Source organism: Myodes glareolus, chromosome 13 (genome assembly GCF_982192425.1).
Source record: "Myodes glareolus chromosome 13, mMyoGla1.1, whole genome shotgun sequence".
NCBI lineage: Eukaryota > Metazoa > Chordata > Mammalia > Rodentia > Cricetidae > Myodes > Myodes glareolus.
In genome coordinates this window covers 38,711,091-38,732,439 of record NC_142038.1, presented here as the reverse complement: position 1 = coordinate 38,732,439, position 21,349 = coordinate 38,711,091, and positions in this window count along the sequence as shown.

The window sequence follows — 21,349 nt, the reverse complement described above, 5'->3', positions numbered from 1 at the left end:
ACACCTTTATCATAAAAGGGTGTTGAATTTTGTCAAACGCTTTTTCAGCATCCAATGAAATGATCATATGATTTTTTTCTTTCCGTTTATTTATATGATAGATTACATTGATAGATTTGCGTATGTTGAACCATCCCTGCATCTCTGGGATGAAGCCTACTTGATCATAATGGATGATTTTTCTAATGTGTTCTTGGATTCGGTTTGCCAGTATTTTATTGAGAATTTTCGCATCGATGTTCATGAGTGAGATTGGCCTGTAATTCTCTTTCTTGGTTGTGTCTTTGTGTGGTTTTGGTATTAGGGTGACTGTAGCTTCATAAAAGGAGTTTGGCAGTGACTTTTCTTTTTCTATATTGTGGAATACATTAAGGAGTATAGGTATTAGCTCTTCCTGGAAGTTCTGGTAGAATTCTGCATTGAAACCATCTGGTCCTGGGCTTTTTTTGGTAGGGAGATTTTTGATAACAGCTTCTAGTTCTTCACGACTAACAGGTCTATTTAGATTGTTCACCTGGTCTTGGTTCAACTTTGGTATATGGTACTTATCTAAAAAAATGTCCATTTCTTTTACATTTTCCAACTTTGTGGCATATAAACTTTCGTAGTAAGATCTAATGATTCTCTGTATTTCCTCTGTGTCTGTGGTTATGTCCCCCTTTTCATTTCTGATCCTATTAATTTGCAAGTTCTCTCTCTGCCGTTTGATTAGTTTGGATAGGGGTTTGTCAATCTTGTTAATTTTCTCCAAGAACCAGCTTTTTGCTTCATTGATTCTTTGAATTGTTTTCTGTGTTTCTATTTTGTTGATTTCAGCCCTCAGTTTGATTATTTCCAGTCTTCTACTCCTCCTGGGTAAATCAGCTTCTTTTTTTTCTAGAGCTTTCAAGTGTGTTGTTAAGTCTCCAATGTGTGCTTTCTCTGTTTTCTTTAGGTGGGCACTTAGTGCTATGAACTTTCCTCTTAGCACTGCTTTCATTGTGTCCCATAGGTTTGAATACGTTGTGTCTTTGTTTTCATTATATTCAAGGAAGACTTTAATTTCTTTCTTTATTTCTTCCTTGACCCAGGGGTGATTTAGTAGTTGACTGTTCAACTTCCATGAGTTTGTTGGCTTCATGGGGGGTACCATTGTTGTTGAATTCTAATTTTAATCCATGGTGATCTGACAAGACACAGGTGGTCACTAATATTTTTTTGTATCTGTGGAAGTTTGCTTTGTTACCAAGTATGTGGTCAATTTTCGAGAAGGTTCCATGAGCTGCAGAGAAGAAGGTATACTCTTTCCTATTTGGGTGGAGTGTTCTATAGATGTCTGTTAAGTCCATTTGATTCAGTACCTCCAGTAAATCTCTTATTTCTCTGTTAGGTTTCTGTCTGATTGACCTGTCCATTGATGAGAGAGGAGTGTTGAAGTCTCCTACTATTAGTGTGTGTGGTTTGATGACTGCCTTGAGTTCTAGAAGAGTTTCTTTTACATATGTGGGTGCCTTTATATTAGGGGCATAGATATTCAAGATTGAGACTTCTTCCTGATGAATTGTTCCTGTTATGAGTATGAAATGTCCATCTCCATCTCTTCTGATTGATTTTAGTTTGAAGTCGATTTTGTTAGATATTAGAATGGCCACACCCGCTTGTTTCTTAGGTCCATTTGCTTGGAAAACCTTTTCCCAACCCTTTACTCTGAGTAGGTGTCTGCCTTTGTGGTTGAGGTGTGTTTCTTGTAGACAGCAGAATGTTGGATCCTGTTTTCGTATCCAATCTCTAAGTCTGTGCCTCTTTATAGGTGAGTTGAGACCATTGATATTAAGTGATATTAATGACCAGTGATCGATGACTCCGGTCATTTTTTTTGGGTAGTAGCGTGTATGTGTTTTCCTTCTTTGAGTTGTGCTTGTGGAGGGTCGCTAAATGTCTGAGTTAATGTAGGCAGTGTTGGGAATGTTGGATTCCTTGGGTTGTGATTTTCCTTCTAGTATTCTCTGTAAGGCTGGATTAGTAGCTACATATTGTTTAAATTTGTTTTTATCCTGGAATATTTTGTTTTCTCCGTTGATAGTGAACAATAGCTTGGCTGGGTAAAGTAGTCTGGGTTTGCATCCATTGTCTCTTAGTTTCTGCAGTACCTCTATCCAGGACCTTCTGGCTTTCATGGTTTCCATAGAGAAGTCTGGTGTAAGTCTGATACGTTTACCTTTATAAGTTACTTGACCTTTTTCCTTTGCAGCTTTCAATATCCTTTCTTTAGTCTGAATGCTTTGTGTTTTGATTACTATATGACGAGGGGATGTTTTTTTCTGATCCAGTCTATTCGGTGTTCTGTATGCTTCTTGCACCTTCATAGGAATATCGTTCTTTAGGATGGGAAAGTTTTCTTCTATAATTTTGTTGAGTATATTTTCTGGACCTTTGAAATGCAATTCTTCTCCTTCTTCTACTCCTATTATTCTTAGATTTGGTTTTTTTATTGTGTCCCACAGTTCCTGAATGTTTTGTGATGAGAATTTGTTGGATTTGCTGTTTTCTTTGGACAGAGTGTTTAATTTCTCTATGGTGTCCTCAGAGTCTGAGATTCTTTCTTCTATCTCTTGTATTCTATTGGTTAAGCTTGTTTCTGAAGTCTCTGTTCGTTTACCCAGATTTTCCATAGCCAGCCGGCCCTCGGTTTGTGATTTCTTCATTGACTCCATTTCAGTTTTCAAATCTTGAACTGTTTCTATTACCTGTTTGATTGTTTTTTCTTGGTTTCCCAGAATTTCATTTACGGATTTACTCATTTCTTCAAACTTTTTGGTATATTTCTCTTCCATTTCTTTACTCATTTCCTCAATTTTTTTGTTATACTTATCTTCCATTTCTTTGCGGCAGATTTTCACCTCCTGTTTAATTTCCTCTATTATTTTCATAAAGAAGCGCTTAGAGTCAATTTCTTCTATTTCTTCTGGCGTAGGGTGTTCAATTCTTCTAGTTTCGAGCTCCCTGGATTCTGGCGGTGTCATGTTGCCTTTCAGGTTGTTGGAGGAATTCTTGCATTGGCGCCTGCCCATCTCTTCCACTCTGGATGAAACTCCTCAGCACTTTCTGGATAGAACTCCTCAGCACTCTCTGGGTAGGACTTCACAGCACTCTCTGGATAGAGCTCCTCAGCCCTCTCTGGGAAGAACTGCTCAGCAGGGCAACAGGGCTAGCTGGTCTTCCCAGGACTCAGGAGACAAAGGGCCCAGCAGCAGTGGGGGGAGGGGAGGGGTCCCTTGGAACACCAAAGACCCTGCTGCAGATGCTGGGGGGGGGCTGTGCTCTCTTCCTGGGCAGTGGTGAGCACCCACTCACCTCTCTGGGAAGAACTGCTCAGCAGGGCAACAGGGCTAGCTGGTCTTCCCAGGACTCAGGAGATAAAGGGCCCGCAGCAGTGGGGGGAGGGGAGGGGTCCCTTGGAACACCGAAGGCCCTGCCGCAGAAGCTGAGGATGGGAGGGCTGTGCTCCCTTCCCAGACAGGCAGGCAGGCTGCCCAGGCTAGCACCCACTCACCTCTCTGGGAAGAACTGCTCAGCAGTTTAGTTGATTTAGCTGATAAACTACTTCTTAAATCTTTGCATTAAAAAGTTAATTAATACCATGCAATTTTCAAAGCCCCTGAAAAGGCAAGGGGTCATACTTCTCACAGCCATACAGGATGTGATGGTTGACCTACCTTTGTTCATTCATACTGCTGTATCTTAACATGAGGCAAAAGTGAAATTTAAAAAGATAAACTACTGGTAAAAAGTATTAGAACTTGGATCATTTGGTCTACACATAAATAAGTGATTCTCAAATTGTGATACAGATAAGAGTCGTACTCATACAAATGTGCAGCCATGTTAAACTTACTTAACATATTTGCACAAGAAGCCATAGAATAAAAAAGCTGAGTCAAGAAGAATGTGATAAATTCAGATTGATAAGAACATTTAAAAAGGAAATTTGTAATCAGTGTATTTATTTTTATATAAATCTCATAAATATCTTACACAGAAATAAAACAATGTTTATGACTATCTTCTCTATTGAGCAGTGAAAAACATAATATTACAACTCATTTCTTCCAAATCATCCTGTGATTTCTAAATTACAAGTCCTAATCGTGGTGAGTAGACCAAAATTATATTTTATGAAATAGTGAAATGCCCTCAGAGGGACTGGCTCGAAAAATGCCCTAGTATAACATTAAATGATCTAGTAAGGCTTCCTTTTGCCAATTTCCATGTTTATGTATTTTTCCCAACCACATACCAATCTTTAAATGTTATAATGCACTTTTCTTTATAATTTAAAATGGCCTATAATTTTCAGCATATATTTGTGGGTGGGCCCATGCACACATGCTGTGGTTCACGTGTGGAGGTCAGAGGACTTCACTAGTGAGCCAAATTCTTTTTTCCATAGTGGGTACTGGGATTAGACTTGGGTCATCAAGCCTGAGCAGCAAACGCCCGTATCAGCTAAGCCATCTCACTGGCCAAAATGAACTTATTTTAAAGGGAAGAACATAGTTTTGAGAAATAAAGATGATATAGTATGGGATATTATGGAAAAGGTATTCAAAGTCACTTCTCTTTAAGCAATGGAAATTTTTGTATATTGTCGTTCTTGCCACTAATCCTTGAGGAACACAAGGAGAGCACTTGAATACATCATCACCTTCTCAGTGTTATCAGGTTGAACACAGAGTACCTCCCACTTATCAAAATAAGACGAACTGTTGTTGCTAAATATTAGTTTAAGTTGTATTACATTCGCCTGTGAGGTGGAATATTTGTTTAATGATGCAAACATGTGTTGCATTCTTTTATGTTGTTTTTGTTTAACTCTATAAGGCTGTGTTACTCTTTCTGCCTAAAACACCTCATGGGTCTAATAAAGAGAGAAATGGTCAATAGCTTGGCAGGAAAGAGAAATAGGTGGGACTGGCAGGCAGAGAGAATAAATAGGAGAATAAATTTGGGAAAGAGGAGAGGAATGAGAAAAGGAGGAGAGGAGGACACCAGGGACCAGTTACCCAGCCACACAGCCAGTCATGGAGTAAGAAGGAAATATATATATATATATATATATATATATATATATATATATATATGAAATGTTAAAAAACTAGAGTGTGGAAATAAAAAATAATTAAAGAGGAACAGAACAGTTTAATTTAGATAAGTTGGCTAGAAACAAGCCAGCCAAGGTAAGGCCAGGCATTCATAACTAAGAATAAATCTCTGTGCATTTATTTGGGAGCTGGGTGGCAGATACCTAAAAAGTAAACAAAAGCAAAAACAAAAACAAAAACAAAAAAACAAAAATACAAAATAAAACCCTACAAATTGTTTTGGTTATTTGCATAGTAGTGGCTTAATATGCTAATAAGAATGCTTCTTTAACGTCAATAGGACATGCTCTATTACAGGAGTTGGAAAACTGAAATGCCCTCCACTCTAATGGACGTTTCTGAAGGTGAATTATCTGTTGTCTAGCTCCTGAACTCTATCTCTGAGGGATTTGAGATTCCCAGGGTTCAGTCCTGAGGCTTTTACCTTGAATTATTCACACTAGATTTCTCAAGGTTCCTGTTAGCGCTCACAGTGATCTATGAAATGTTAATTGGCCATGTTCTATTTCCTGCTGTCTTCCATCTATAACATAACATTTAAAAAAAATTCTCATCATATCTATAAAAATTACAGTAGTAAAAATTAGGTATATAAAATCTAAAAGCAGATTAACAAGGGAAAAATAACACCAGTTCATATGTTATATAAGCTACTATATCTAACAATCACAGGGATATATTCAAAAATTAAGCAGTAGTCTTGTTTGTTTTATTAGCAGTTACTCATTGCATGTCATTTTAGAATTCCAATAGGCCAATTATTTCCAATACATCATGTACTTTAATCATATTCAACCCCTTCCTTTTCTTCATTTAGTCTTCCTTACCTCATCTCCCCTCCAAATAATATCCTCCCCAGCCTCATTGCACTGTCATGGGTCTCTCTTTCTCTGTGCGTCTCCCTCTCTGTCTCTGTCTCTGTCTGTCTCTGTCTGTCTGTCTGTCTGTCTGTCCGTCTGTCTCTCTCTCTCTCTCTCTCTCTCTCTCTCTCTCTCTCACACACACACACACACACACACACACACACTGGTTTCCTTCTCTGAATGCTCTGCTCTATTTTATTCATCGACATGTCTTTTTGTGACAATATTGTATTGTTTTGATGACTCTGTGGGGTGACTAGAACAACTCTAGCATTGTTCTGCTAGCTCAGAATATTTTTTGTTACCTGGGACATTTTGTATTTCCATGTGAATTTATCAATATCAAATAGTGAGACCTGAGAACATAAATATGAGTAATATTATACATACTGAACCAGATATATTTAGAAGTATATATGTATAAATATACACACAAATGCATGTAACAAAAGTAATGAGAAAAGATACTATGCATTTGAAAGTGATGAATGGGAGGTTTTGAGTGAGGAAAAGGAAGGGAGAAATGATGTAATATGTGATAATCACAAAAATAAAATAAACAAAAGTTTTAAAAGTATGTTATTGGAATTTTGAGGGGGACTGAAGTTAGTTCTTAGAGGCTTATTGTGAATAAGGTTTCTTTTTTCATAATTCCTCTGCCGATGATTTTTTTACTAATGTAAAAACAAAGTGATAATTCTATACACTGATTTAATATCTTGGTAATTTGTCATTTCTGGATTTTATGGACTCTGTAATGTTTCCTGTATATTAAATCCTGTCACTGAAAAACAGGAATGATATCAATTACTGCTTTAATATCTGTATCCCTTTTATTTCTTCCTGTTGCCTAAATCCTTCAAGCCAGATTTCAAGTAGTGTATTGAAGAAGACATATTTGTCTTCATCCTTATAGTAAAAGAAATTCATTTTGCTTTATCTGCTTCAGTATGCTATTGGCTATCGGCTTGTCATCATTAGCCTTTATTACAGTGAAGTATAATTTTTCTATATCTTCTTTCTTTAGGCTTTTTAAGTACCTTTTTTAGTTTTGAAGACTATTTAACAGAATTTTTTAAATTTTCTATTTTTAATGGAAAATAGATTCTTCTTACATATAATATATCCTGACTAAATTTTCCTCTTCAGAATGAGCAGGCCTCCAAGAGATGAAAGCCAAACAGGATATAATAAGACAAGGTAAAAGCTCTCATATCAAGACTGAGCAAGACAATCCAATAGGAAGAAAAGAATCCCCAAAGCAGGAAAAAGTTAAAGATGTTAAGAGACGCACAAAGACATCAAGCTAACAGCCCTAACACATGCAGAGAACCGAGTACTGGCCCTTGCATGCCTTATGATTGCAGCTTCAGTTTCTGTGAGTCCATGTAAGGCCTGCTTAGTTGATTCAGAGTGCCATGTTCTCATGATGTCCTCCATCCCTTCTGACACTTGCACTCTTGCCTCACCCTCTTCCACGGGCCCTGTCTCCACGGCGAGGGACCCAATGAAGACCTCTAATTTAGGCTTTCTCTCTGGATAATGTCTGACTATGAATCTCTGCACCTGCTCGCATCTTCTACCAGAGGAAGCTTCTCTGATGACAACTGTACAAGACACCATTCTATGAATATAGTAGACTATCATTAGGAAACAGTTCATTGATTTTTTTTTTATAACCAGATTATGTGTGGTTCTTCCCTAGGTCTCTGGACTAGCCTATTCCTGGTTCCTGGCCATCTAGGCAGTACAAGGCATGGCTTCCCTCTCCTAGTGCAGGCCTCAAGTGAAGGCAGACATTGTTGGCCACTCCCACACAATCTGTACCACCATTGTCCCAGCACATCTTGTGGGCAGGAGATTTTAAACTGAGAGCTTTGTGGTTAGGTTGGCATCCAGGTTTCTCTTTCAGTAACCTAGCGAGTACCATTCCATACCAAAGTGGCTATAATATAGGAGTAAAGTCTCCAAACAGACACCAGCTTGACTTCTCTCCATTCAATGAGTTGTTGTTGTCCTCATCAAAATCCAGTGCCACCGTCCCCATCTGCCAGTTCTAATAGAGCAATCTTTATTGTAGATAAGCCTGGTTGTTTAGGGGTCTCGATGGATCCCCTCCATTGCCAACTCAACTGAATGCAACCCAGTCTCTGTACTTGAAATCTTGTCTGGCTACAAAAGATGGCCTGTTCAGACTCTGTATCCTCCATTATTACAAGTCCTCACTAGGGTCACCCTTATAGATTTCAGGAAGATTCCACTGTATTAGGAGGTTTTTTACACAGCCCTCAGTGCTCCCCATTTCCAGCAGTGTCTCCCAGCATTCTCTCCTTCCATCACTGCCCTGACTCCTGATCCCTTTCTCTCCTGTCCCCACTCACATGCAGTACACTTGCAATATCTTTTCTGTTTCTCCTTCCCAGGGAGGTTCACACATCTTCCCTAGAGCCCTCCTCTTTATCTAACCTCTTTGGGTCATTGAATTGTAGCTTGATTACTATTTATTTAACAGCAAGTATATATAAGTGAATACATAGAATATTTTGTCTTTCTGGGTCTGGGTTACCTTACTCAGGATTATTGTTTTTTTCATTTTGCATCCATTTAACTGCTGATTTCATGATGTCATTGTAAGCATTATAGTTTGGATGGAAAAGTATTCTGGCAACCAAAAGCCAAGGAATACCAAAGGTCATAATAAACATAGCCCCTTACAGCCCTGCTCTAGGGAAAGTTTTCCCCAGTATAACAACTCTGCTCCAGCAGGGAGGAACTTCCCTATTGAAATTGTTACAGATCGGTTATGGTGCCCCTGAGAGTAAGAACTCTGCTCTGCTAGGGGAAAGTTTCCCCAGTAAAAGTGTTACAGCCCTGCTCTGCCACATTCTTTCCAGGTTCTGTCTCTACTCCGGGAAAGAAGGTCTTCACCCAATATTGCCTTCTTCTTCAGCAAATCCTACCCCCTTTTGCCTCCACAACTGGTTCAAAACTGGTTACAGGGAAAAATGGAATGTAGGGAAAATGGGCCAGGCAGAGAAAACATCCCTGACTAAAGCCAAAGAAACAGAGTTTGATCCGGTAACCAGAGACAAAGAAATACACCCTGACCCTGAAACCAGAGCCAAAGAAATAAACTTTAGCCCTAGAATCAAAGTCAGTGAAAGATACATGTCCTAGTCTACAATTAGAGCCAAAAATCTATAAGAGCCAGTGAAAGAAACATACTCTGACCCTGAAACCAGAGCCAAATTTGTCACTGACCAATCAACCAATCTCTGAGCACATGATCTAGCCGATCTGAGCTCAAAGGACTGAAATCTGACCAATTCTCACTTTCTTACAGTATAATACATTTTCTTTCTTGATTTCTTCAATTCCTGCTACTTTTTCAAATCTGTAATCTTCAGCCTGCATATGCTTTATTATTTTTTTTTCTGTACCAGTTTTTGTTTCTGATTTCATTCCAGTTTAAGTGAGTAAGGTAAAATAAATCATTTCAAATTTGTGTGTTTCGACATCTTCAAAGTCAAAAATATTACCCAATTTAGAATAACATTCTGTGAACTTCTGAAAATAGTATGCATTGTGAGTTACTGGATGCATTATTCTATAGATATCTAACCATTATGCAGCTATTTAACCAAACTCACACTGAGTATGCTATTATCTACTTTGAGCTATTGTTATACCATAATTCTAATTCCTTATACAGATATCCTTCTGTATCAGAAAGACTGGTCATATCCCGATGGTTTTTAGAGACACTAATAAAACCAAGTTAATATATTGCATAATTTTGGCAACAATAATTACTAAGTTTAGCAAAGTGGACTGTAGCAGAGTCCATATAAGAAAGTGAGAATGTGTACTACATATCTCAAGTTCGCAGTTTCTTCTAATTCCACCATGGCCTCATAGTTTCTTGTTACTCAGTGATTTGCCATTCTGATTAGCAATAAGAAAGAGGCACATAAAGAATAGCTCATGCCCTTGATTATAGTAAAGCCACTTGCTGTCTGTTTCATATGTAGGTGTACAGTGCCTTCAAAATTATTCATCCTGGACACAAACAGTCGATGCTTTTTAAGGATAATACCACTGAGAGCCAAAAACAGTGTAGAAGTAAAGTTAGCTATTGGTAAGTTTTGAGGAAAAATTAAAAATTAAAGGTAATAACAGTAACAAAGATCTTGTTCTAAAATAGTTGTGTGTATGTACCAGCCCAAGCTTTTGCTTTGCTTTTTTTTTGATATTTGGCAGTTGACCCAACATCAGCATGAAGTTAAGGGCTAATGTCCTTATATATTTAGATTACTGGGCAATAAATAATTATGTAAGATGCACTGTCTTACTGGGATATTCTTGGAAACTTTTAAGTGTACATAAACCTTGTAAAGTAAGGAGTGGAAAGCCACCCACCAAAAAGAGAATTTCGATCATTGGATATACAGAAGTCATTCTAAAGGCAACAAATATTTCTAAACTAAAAATCAAAATGTTTTAGTGTTGCTCAATTCCTTCAAATTATATCAAAATATTTTTCCTTATATTTAGAATTTTGATCCTTAACCTAGACTGTACATATTTGAAAATATATACAGTGTTAAGTAGTTCCCCAAATCAAACTCTTATACACCTGCTGTTGGCTACAGCCTGAGGATAAGATATCAGGGCTGCACAAGTATTCATCATGTGCACATCCGGGCATCTCCGGTACCTGCTCGCCAGCCAGGGATGCTACACACAGTATGGTCATTCTTTTTCCTTTTCTTTTAGTTTTTGTTATTTGCTAACGTATCACCCATGTTCTTATGATCACCTTAATACTTTATCTCCTACCTGCAGTTTCTTATTGGGAAATCATAAAACCTGTGTTTTATATGCAGAAGATCTTATATGTTGTTTCTACCACAGAGCTCTAACCTCTTCTTTGAATTCTCCTCTTCCTTTATATACCTTTGTTATGTTCCTTAGATTTACTTTGCTTGAAGTCAAGCTTAGTTTTCTTAGTTAAGCTCCTAAACTGTGTGTGAGTGGTATATGATATTCTTGGAAATTGTCTTTATTTTTTTGGAATATTCCTCATCCATGTGTGATACCTTATCTGTGTCTTTATTATAGATTTGGAAATATAAGAATTTTGTCTTTGTCCTTAATTAATGATTTATCTTCATATGTAATTCTTAACTGAAAAGTTTTCACTTGAAGATATTTGAAGATGCTTTCTCCATTTTTATTCTAATGTAAAGTGTGCTATTGAGGAACGTGACATTTCTCTGTTTCATCTAGAAAGATTCTTTTACTCTTTAAAAGTCATATTTTCTATATATTTTGCTTTATTAAATTTTCTGCATGCTTTCATTATCTTTGCTAAACCTTCTACTAAGTAGTCATAATTTTAATTTACATGCCTTATCTTTACCTTTTAAAGCATACTTTTCTCTTAGTCTCTTGTTCATACAAGAAACTTGTTCTAACAGGATAATATCTTGTGATCTTATGTTTGAAGAAATGTATTTTTTGGCCTATTTTCTTAATTGCCATTACTTCCTCTGTGCTCATGTTCATGTCTTTACTTCGAATGTGCTTTTCCATATTGATGATTTTCCTTGAGCCTCTAGCTATTGTTATTCTACTCTTTCCAGGTAAGAACCGAGGGGTGGAATGAAAGTAGCTCGATGACACGGCTATCATTTTCTTTAAGTAACAAGAGCAACAGCTCATTAAGATGGACTTGACAAAATGTCACAGAAATTTTCAAACTTTGCTCTGTGCAACTTTTGGTGGCCAGAAATAGTTACAAATGTGGACCAACACAAAACCCTAAACTTAAAATACTATGAGCTTTGTTTCTCTGTTTTGTTTCTGTATTGTAACTTGATTGTGCAGATTGCTGGTATGGATTTGTGAAAATGTTGAGGTTGTATTGACTGCTTGTAGCTCTAGTCTTTATGATCAGTTACTCTCCTTAAAAGAGGCATTTATTCCTACTAAGAATTTGTATTACATGCTGATAAATCACTGTAGAATGAAGCAAGATAGAAGTTGCATTTGCAGTGCCTACACTCTGTAATATCAATTAACTTCAGCTTCGCTTCAGCTTCTTAGTCCACTCCCATCTGAATCCAAACCTAGAGTGCCTCTGAGGGATGCAAGAGAGTGTCATCTGTCTCCCTTCTCTGTGACCCCCATGTATTCTGTCCCATAACTCCCTCATCTCCACTCAGTTTGTCGGAACACTCCCAATAGCATTTTCCCTTATTAACATTTGTTGAAATCTGTCATTTACTAATAATCTTTCTGCATGGTACTATCTTTGCTGGTAAGGATTTATTCCTTCTAAGGATTTTTTCCTGCGTTATTATATTAATTAGATCTTAGATGACAGGAGACTAGTGAGTACACTCACTGTGACATGTAGAGTTAGAGATGTCAAGGATTCATGCTCGTTTCTGCTTCATAATTTTAACCTGACCTAAAGAAAGTCTGCAAATCATTGGCTTTTCTAATCACAGTTGATAGATGAATTTAAGATAAATGATTTCAACTTCCTTGTATCCAATTAATTGCTTTGAATCTATATTTTCTCATATATGAGGAACTAGATAGGTCTGTTTATATTAGATAGGCAAGTGTCAGCCCAAGAGGCAACATTTGTAGGAGGTGTGAAAAATGTGATTCGGGAATACTCTAAGCTGGATTCTAGCTGTAGGCAGCTACAACTAGTTATAGAAACTCTCCTCCAATGTCAGCATCCCTTAGTACGGACAAGCTCCAACAATGACAATTAGTAGAAATACAGGGCAGAGAAAATAATAATACTAAAATCTGTGTCACAAATATTTAAATCTATATTTAAATATTTAATATATATTAATTTCTGAGTAAGTAGTATTGAAAAGCTAGGCATTTTTGTCCTGAATATTAAGCTTTTTTTCTCTAGAAGTGGCAAATGAAATATTTGAAGACAGAATGAGGAAATGACTGATAACAACTAAAACAGAAATAATATGATATGGATTGTGTGATTAAGTATCTCCAGTTGCCTAGAGATTTGGAACTACCAGCCTATGCACACTGATGCTGTCCGATAGGCAACCCTGTTTTACATTCTGTACTTGCAAGCCTGTGATAGCTGTTGACTGGGATTCTGGCATAGTTTTGAACTCAGCCCTTTTGTTATTTTAGCTGAGATACGGATAGGGTTTATTCTTAACACCTTTACCTTTCAGCATAGGATGCTGATCACGGTAAAAGATCCAGAAAAAAAAAAATGGGCTTCACTCAGCGTGTCCAGCACTTTCATGCTGGGACACAAATCAGGTTTACATGTAAGAAAGCCTGGGGGATTAATTTCCCAACGATCACTATCCTGATGGAAAATGTCATCACTATTGTCTTCTGCTTTTCCCAATTCGTCACTTCCCCCAATACGTCCAATATGTTCTAAACTGTTCAGAGCAAAGGCCTAAGCTGACATACAAGTTTTATAAGAATGGGGACACCTTAGTTGTGATACCGGACAAATTTTCTTTGCAATCTGCCGACTCCTCCCCTCAATGGAAATGAAATGAGCACGAAGACTTGTGAGATCGACTCCACTGTCGGTGCACTGGGCCCTTTCATGGAGACGTTTCTCTTCAGTCTGAAGAGAGAAGAAAGCCATATTGTAAGAAGTAGTGATGTTTGGACCTTTGCCAAAGCCAAGGAAACCCTTTCTGTATTTATAGACCTCATGTCTGGAAATCGTATCCCATGATCTATTGCTCAATCCTTATATTTTCATTAGGATGCGACTTAATTTGAAAAGACCATCTTCAGATACGTAACTGAGAATAAAAAGCTAAGGGTGAAATTTACCTTTCAAAAGTTGAGAATCTTTATTTTACTGGCAATAAAGCCTGACACAGAATACCTTTGCAACACAAATCTTATTGAAGATTTAAGAATAGGTTGTTGGTTGGTTTTCCCATATCCCAGAAAGAGAAAACAAATCCAACTTAAGTCTTTCCCTGTATGCATGGCCAACCAACAATTACCGAAACTACACACACACACACACACACACACAAACCCCACCAGATTTCCTAACTACTAAATAAGACTTGGATCCAATAGTGGAAGCATTTACATTTCTATTCAGAAACTGCCATAAACTCTCCATACACATAATTTATATTTTGCTATCTTTGGGATCCCATGAGAGGTAAATACACAAAAAAGGGTATAATATCTGTATTAACTATCCACAGCTACCTGACAAGTTACCTCAAAGCATGGTAGCTTAGGGGCAGTATTCCTTGTGTTGAAGTGAATTCAAAACCAGAACAAGCTTAGCTGGGCCCTTCAGTGCTCCCAGCTCTTCTCTCAAAAGGCTGCAATCAAGTTGTTGGATTGAGTTGCTACCTTAGCTCCAACTGGACAAAGATCCACACAGATACTTTATTATCTGGAAATTGTCAATATTCAATGCCTCATAAATGATGAATTGAAGACCTCACTTTCCCACCAGATATGTGCCAAAGACCCCTCTCTTCATTCTGTGTCATGGAAGTCTCTCGGAGCAGCTAAAAACATGACAATTGGTTTTACCTTGTAAACTAGATGGAAGACATTTCTTTACAAGGTATGCTCAGACAGAAGTAGTAATATACGTTTAGCTTCCTATCAATGTCATAAGCAAGTCGCCATGACCAGCTTACATGTCAGGTGAGAAGATTACACGGTGTCTGAACATCCGGAGGTAGCCATCAATAGGTACTACCCCAGATGTCAGACTTACGACAATGTCCTTAAGAGTCAAGCTGCCATAGAGGATTAAAGTTGGAATTTAAAGAGGATAAAGGATAGGAGCTTATTCATGACAGTGACAGAAGGTGCCAAATACTGTCAAAGACCTCTCCCTCTGATATCATGGCAACAACTTCAAAATACCTTTTATGGTAAATCCATCTCCTTCAGCCCTGTCAGAAGCACGGTTCCTCACAGCAAAAATGAAGGTGTTCAAGGCAGAGTTTCCAAGCTTTGTCCACTTTTCCCTTTGTAGTCTGATTTCAGGGAAGCTCTTCCTGTCTGAGGGAAATACCTTTGCTGCTAACCAGGTGAATTTTAAGGATTTTACTGTTCATTTGTCTTTTGTCATTTACCTTCATTGCAGTACCTCTGATGGCCTCATTCAGGACTTGTCAATTTCCTGTTTCTCTCCCATTTGCCCTTTGTCTCCTTCAGATGCTTCCCATTGTTTTCCAAATGGGTTTTTTCCATAACATATTTGGATGTGGTGAGTGTTTCCGAAAGGCAGAGAACACTTAACAATGTGATCCATTTATAGTTAAATTTAATTTTTTTTTCTTGGAACTCAGCAGTTTCCTTTCTGCATCATTTAGTACTTTTGACTATGCCACCTTTTAGTGATATAATCCTCAACTTCCATTTTGTCACCTTCCAGTGAGCTTGGTCTGCCCCTCTATCCACTGTTTCTCACTCTTTGTAGAACTAGAATGTGAGTCCCATCCTAGAACAATCATTTTTAGTGTACAAGACAAGCCTCTGCAATGTTCTCATTATGGAAGTTTACCTGAAATACTTTGAGAATACATGAACAAAGTAGGTGGTTCTTCCAACTGGGTGCAATGGCCAAAACAGACTATATTTTTACTTGTAATGGTGTTGACATCATCATCAAAACCGAGAGCCCTTAGGAAGGAAGAGTTTTGCTGCACTCTGGGAAATCCATTTCATGGAACTACAGCAGGAGGCATAAACATCAGAGGATCTGCATCTCAACAGAGAGTGTCACACGGTTCAACACTAGTGGTGAGATGGGGAAGAAAGTAAAATAACAAGCAAAATGAAGGTCGGGAAGTGAGCGGGAAATTTAGCTGTTCTCAACATTATCTATACTTGGGTTTATGAAAAAGCACACTAAAGATTTTGTCAACACCCAGGACAGAATCAATAAGTTGAGCTCAATAAATAAATTGAAAATATCCATATTGTTTTATGATATCATTTCACTTTTCATTACTTTGTTGAATCATGTTTACCACAAATACTTTACATAAATCCATTTCTAGCATTGATTTCATTCAAATCACCCTTTAGTAAATAAATAAATAAATAAATAAATGTGTTTACACATTTATTTATTTACTTAGAACAAGAAAACTTGCCAAAGAGGTGAGAGTCATTACATAATGATGAGAAATCGTACTAGTGCATTTTTCCATATAAGAGTGCATCAAAATATGATATGAAACAAACACTAATGAAATTCCCACAGAAACTCATGAACCCATTTTATACAGGTGTGTGGAATATCACACACCCTTGTATTATTAAAAGACCAATCAGGAAGAAAATCACCAAGTATGTAATAGACCCAAGAGTACTACGCAATAGGTTTATTTTGACTTTTATTTATCAGATCTTCCATTCTGTAGTAGGAGGCTGCTTGTTTGTTCCCAGCTGCTCAGCCCCAAAATAACCACACAGAAACTGTACTAATTGCAATACGTTTTGGCCAATAGCTTAAGCATATTGCTAGCTAGCTCTTACGTTTAGAACTAACCCATTTCCATCATTTTGTATTTTACCACTAGGTTTATGGCTTACAGACAAGATCCAGCTGGCAGCTTGTGTCCCCTCTGGTGGCTACATGGCATCTCATAACTCCACCTTCTTTTTCCCAGCATTCAGTTTAGTTTTCCCTGCCTACCTCTATTCTTCCCTGTGTAGGCCTAAGACAGTTTCTTTATTAACCAATGGTATTCACAGCCTACAGAAGGGAATTCCACATCACCGTCCAACTTGATGCAAAAATAAGTACTTTCAGTAAGCTCAAATAGAATGTTCACTAAGATAACAGCATGCTAGATTCCATACCTTAACAAATGAACAAATTGAGGGCAGATATGATACAGATAATGTTTTCAAAAGATAAAAATGGAACAAGAGAGTAAAAAAATTTCTAAACACTTGGAGTTTGAATATCACATTCCTGTAAAACTCATAGAATAAAAGAACCTTAAAAGAAAATTATAATGTTACTACTAAGTAAAAATGAAACAACTTACCCCCACTATGTATAATATGATGAAAACATGGATTAAAAGATGCCTAAATGCATGCTTTTAAAAAATAAAATTCTAAAGTCAATTATCTAAGGTAAATTTAAAAAAACAAATTTAAATACTTACGCAGACAAAAGAAAAAGTAAAAAATTCAACAGATATCAATGAAATTGCAAACAAGAAGCCAAGACATAAAAATTAATGACATTTAAAGAAGTTGTTCCTTAAATATCAATACATGTGGGAACCAGAAGTTTTACTCAGTGCTTAAGAACACTTGTTGAAGGTGTGAACAAATATGGAGTCCCACAGTCAGACATGACACAGAGAGTGAGAGACCCTGGAACATTCATCTCTACATGGGATATCTCCATCAAATTCTTCCTCTCAGAACTCTGGGAACCCTGCAAAAGAGAAGGTAGAGTGTAAGAGCCAGAAGGGATGAAGGACACCCAAGGAAACAATGTCTTCTAAATCAACATAAACAAAGCTCATATTCACTCAAGAGACTAAAGCAGCAGGCACAGGGTCTACACTGATCTATACCAGTTCCCCTCTCTCTCTCTCTCTCTCTCTCTCTCTCTCTCTCTCTCTCTCTCTCTCTGTGTGTGTGTGTGTGTGTGTGTATGTGTTTTTCCAAGTATACAAATAAGTGAGTCTCCAATTCTTTTACCTTCTGTACAACTTTGACCTAATAGGATTTATTTATATTTTATTTTGTTATATTGTGTTAAGAAAGAATTAATTACTTAATTAATTAATACATACCTAGCCAGTAGGGTAAAAGTTAACAACTGAACTATCACTTATACCTGCTGGGAAAGGGAAAATCAGTTTTCTTTAATGGAATGATACTGGTTACATCAAAACAAATCTCATGTTCAAGAGTAGCTGATCAATATATAATTGGACTCTAGTTTTTTAGTGTGTTTCTGTTTGGTTAAAATTTGTTGTTCCTATTTTTGGGATTTCTTTGTACTTCCTATTTTTCTTTTTTCTTTCTTTTGTGGGGAGAGGTATTGTGTTTTCTTGGTTTTGGGTGGTTTTGTTGTATTGGGCTTCTGTTGATTTTCTGAGAAAGATCTTAATGTTGAGTGGAGAGGATTTGCAGGACTTGAGGGAGGGGAAGAACATTATCAAAATATATTTAAATTCAAAAGTAGTTTTAAATAATGAAAATATAATAAGAATAACAAGAATAAGAATAGAAGAATACTTGCTATTCTTGCAGATAGCTCAAGTTTGGTCCACGTCACCCCATGTAACCCTAACTACAGTGGATCCAGCACCCCCTCCTGGCCTCCAGGAGCACCAGAAAACATGTGGCACACACAGTCCACACATGCACATAAAGATGAATAAAATAAATATCTTTTAATTGTAAAAATTTTAAAATATCAAGAAATTTGATCAACCTTTACTCAGGCTTCCCAAATAGAGAAAAGAACAATAATTTTCCCACGTCACAATTGCAAAAAAAGGTCGTCATAACAGATTCCATGAAATGAATGTTAACACACAAAATAGTAAAGAAATTAAGTTGACATTTAATAACCTGATCCAAACGAAAGCACAAGCTTCTAGATGAGTTCCTGGGTGAATTCATTCAAATGCTTAGGGTGGATAGGCTCTCAATAGGACCCAACTACGTTTTTCAGGATATTTTTGATTTTTTTAAGTTCTTCTTCGATTATTATATACACTTGTCCAGAAAGTAAAATCAAACTTTTTGTGGCTTATTTTAATACCAAAACTAAGCATAAGTATTATAAGATAGAAAAAACACAGGCATGTGCCTCTTACTAATATAAGTATAAAATTATCTAATAAAATGTTAGCAAAGGACTATCTGCACTAATCAATTTGGATATATACTCAGAAAACTGACAGAACTTTTGAAATTAAATTATACTCTCAAATCAATAGATAATTGAAGAAAAGGAATATATTTTTGGAGATGTGCTTGATAAAAACCCTTCACCCATTCATGAGACTTTCATCAGAGCACTAATAAAATGTAGTTTTAGGCAGGTATGGCAGCACATTGCTGTAATCTCAGCACCAGGAAGGCTGAGCCAAGAGGCTCTTGGATGTGAAATGAGGTCTACACATGATGCTCAAGGCCAGACTGGTCTGTACAGTAGACTCTGTCCTGACTTTATACCAACGTATCCAAGTAAATAATAAACATTAATAGGCAAAATTAAAACAGCACCATGTCTAGCAAACCAAGACATTTCCACCTAAGACTGTGAACTAAGCCAGCATGGGTTTGTTACCATCCACATCAACTTTAGATAGTTTACCCTGATAAAGACAAGGACAAGAAAAGAGATATGTAAACCCTTCCTCTCAAAAGATTTTATGGGAAGTTCAAGTTCCTCCCCCCTCCCTCCAGGTCCAGGAAGGTGAGTATCCAAACAGACTGGATCCCCAAAATCTAGTATATGCAGAGGAAACAAGTCCCAGTGTCACTGTCAATGGCTTTTCAGAAAGACTCCAGGCCAGCCACATTCAGAGAATCCGACCAGATGGAAACCCTGACTGCCCTTAGGGACGAAGAGGGAGGAGGAGAGGGAGTGGGGGGAGTGGGAGGGTATTGGGAAGAGGGGCGTAAATGGAAACTTTTATAATTTAATAAAATTACTTTCAAAAAAAAGATTTTATGGTGTGTGAAACCAATAAGCAAGCATAGTAATGGCACAGGCATATGGCTAGTTTATAAATAAGTTGTTTTTGTATTAAAACACATGCAGTGAAATACCAGAATTTTTTGGGGGGGAGTAAATATGATTTGCAAAAGTATAGGTACTCTAGTATAAATCAAAATCTCTATGCATAGAGACATTTAAATTCTTATTAAAACAGCAAGTTATAAGCATCAGAAATACAATCTACAGAGAAATCAGTGTCTAAAAGTTATAGTCACTCAAGTAGACATGACCTCAATAGGCTCCCAACTACCTATCTAGGGGTAGGCTGTTCTTCTCGCTGACCTATCAGTTCTTTTACTCCTCACAGTTAGCATAGCTGTCTGATCCATGCTCTGCAGTAAACATGTTTGTTTTCTTAGGATCTCTAGTGACTATAAATTAGAAATAAACTGATAATATTAATTGATACCTATGAACATGCACACAAGTATGATTCATATGGATGTGTTTGTATAAAATGACTTGAACAACAGTGTATTTGATTGTGTACCTGTTTTCTATAGTGATATTATCTATTTCAAAAGTTATAAAGTTTGATATATTATGTTGTAAAATATGTGTACAGTAGTTGCCAATGTTATGGGAAAAATAACATTGGTCTCCTGTTTACAATTGCTGCTCTTTGACTGTGAATATAATTAATGCATTTCAAATCTAAATGAGAGAAACAGATTGCCTATTGTCAATACCGTAAAAATGGTCTTTTTCCTCTCTTTAGAGTGTGCCACCATCCTACTTTCAAATATTATAGAGGAGACAATAAAAATTGAAAATACTAACAAAAGGTGACTCATTGTATAATTATTTAACAAACAAGCATATTTTTTACTTTTTCTGATAAAAGTCATTTCTCATCCACTACAAAGACAAAGAGGAAAAAACTCAATAAATTTGATTATACCACTAGGCAAAATAATGTATGAGATGTTATTCTTTTTTAATTAATTAATTTAATTAATTAATTAAAAATTTCCATCTCCTCCCCATCTCCCTTTTCCCTCCACCTCCCCACCTCCCCCTCCCTCTCTAGTTTTAAGAGCAGTCAGGGTCCCTGTCTCGTGGGAAGTCCAAGGTCCTCCCCCCTCCATACAGGTCTATAAAGGTGAGCATCCAAACAAACCAGGCTCCCACAAAGTCAGTCCATGCAGTAGAATAAAAACCCAGTGCCATTGTTCTTGGCTTCTCAGTCAGCCTTCATTGCCAGCCACGTTCAGAGTGTCCAGCCATTTTAGGCTTTGCAAGAGACTTGTCTCTAGAGGGAATCCCAGGTCCAAGGAGAGGTCCCCTTGGGCAGCAGAGGAGAGGGTGCCTGAACTGGCCTTATTCCATCGCCACACTGATGAATGTCTTGCATATCACCATAGAGCCTTCATCTGGCGATGGATGGAGATAGAGACAGAGACCCACATTGGAGCACTGGACTTAGCTCCCAAAGTCCAAATGAGGAGAAGAAGAAGGGAGAACATGAAGGAAGTCATGATCATGAGGGGTGCGTCCACTCACTGAGACGGTGGGACTGATCTAATGGGAGCTCACCAAGGCCAGTTGGACTGGGAGTG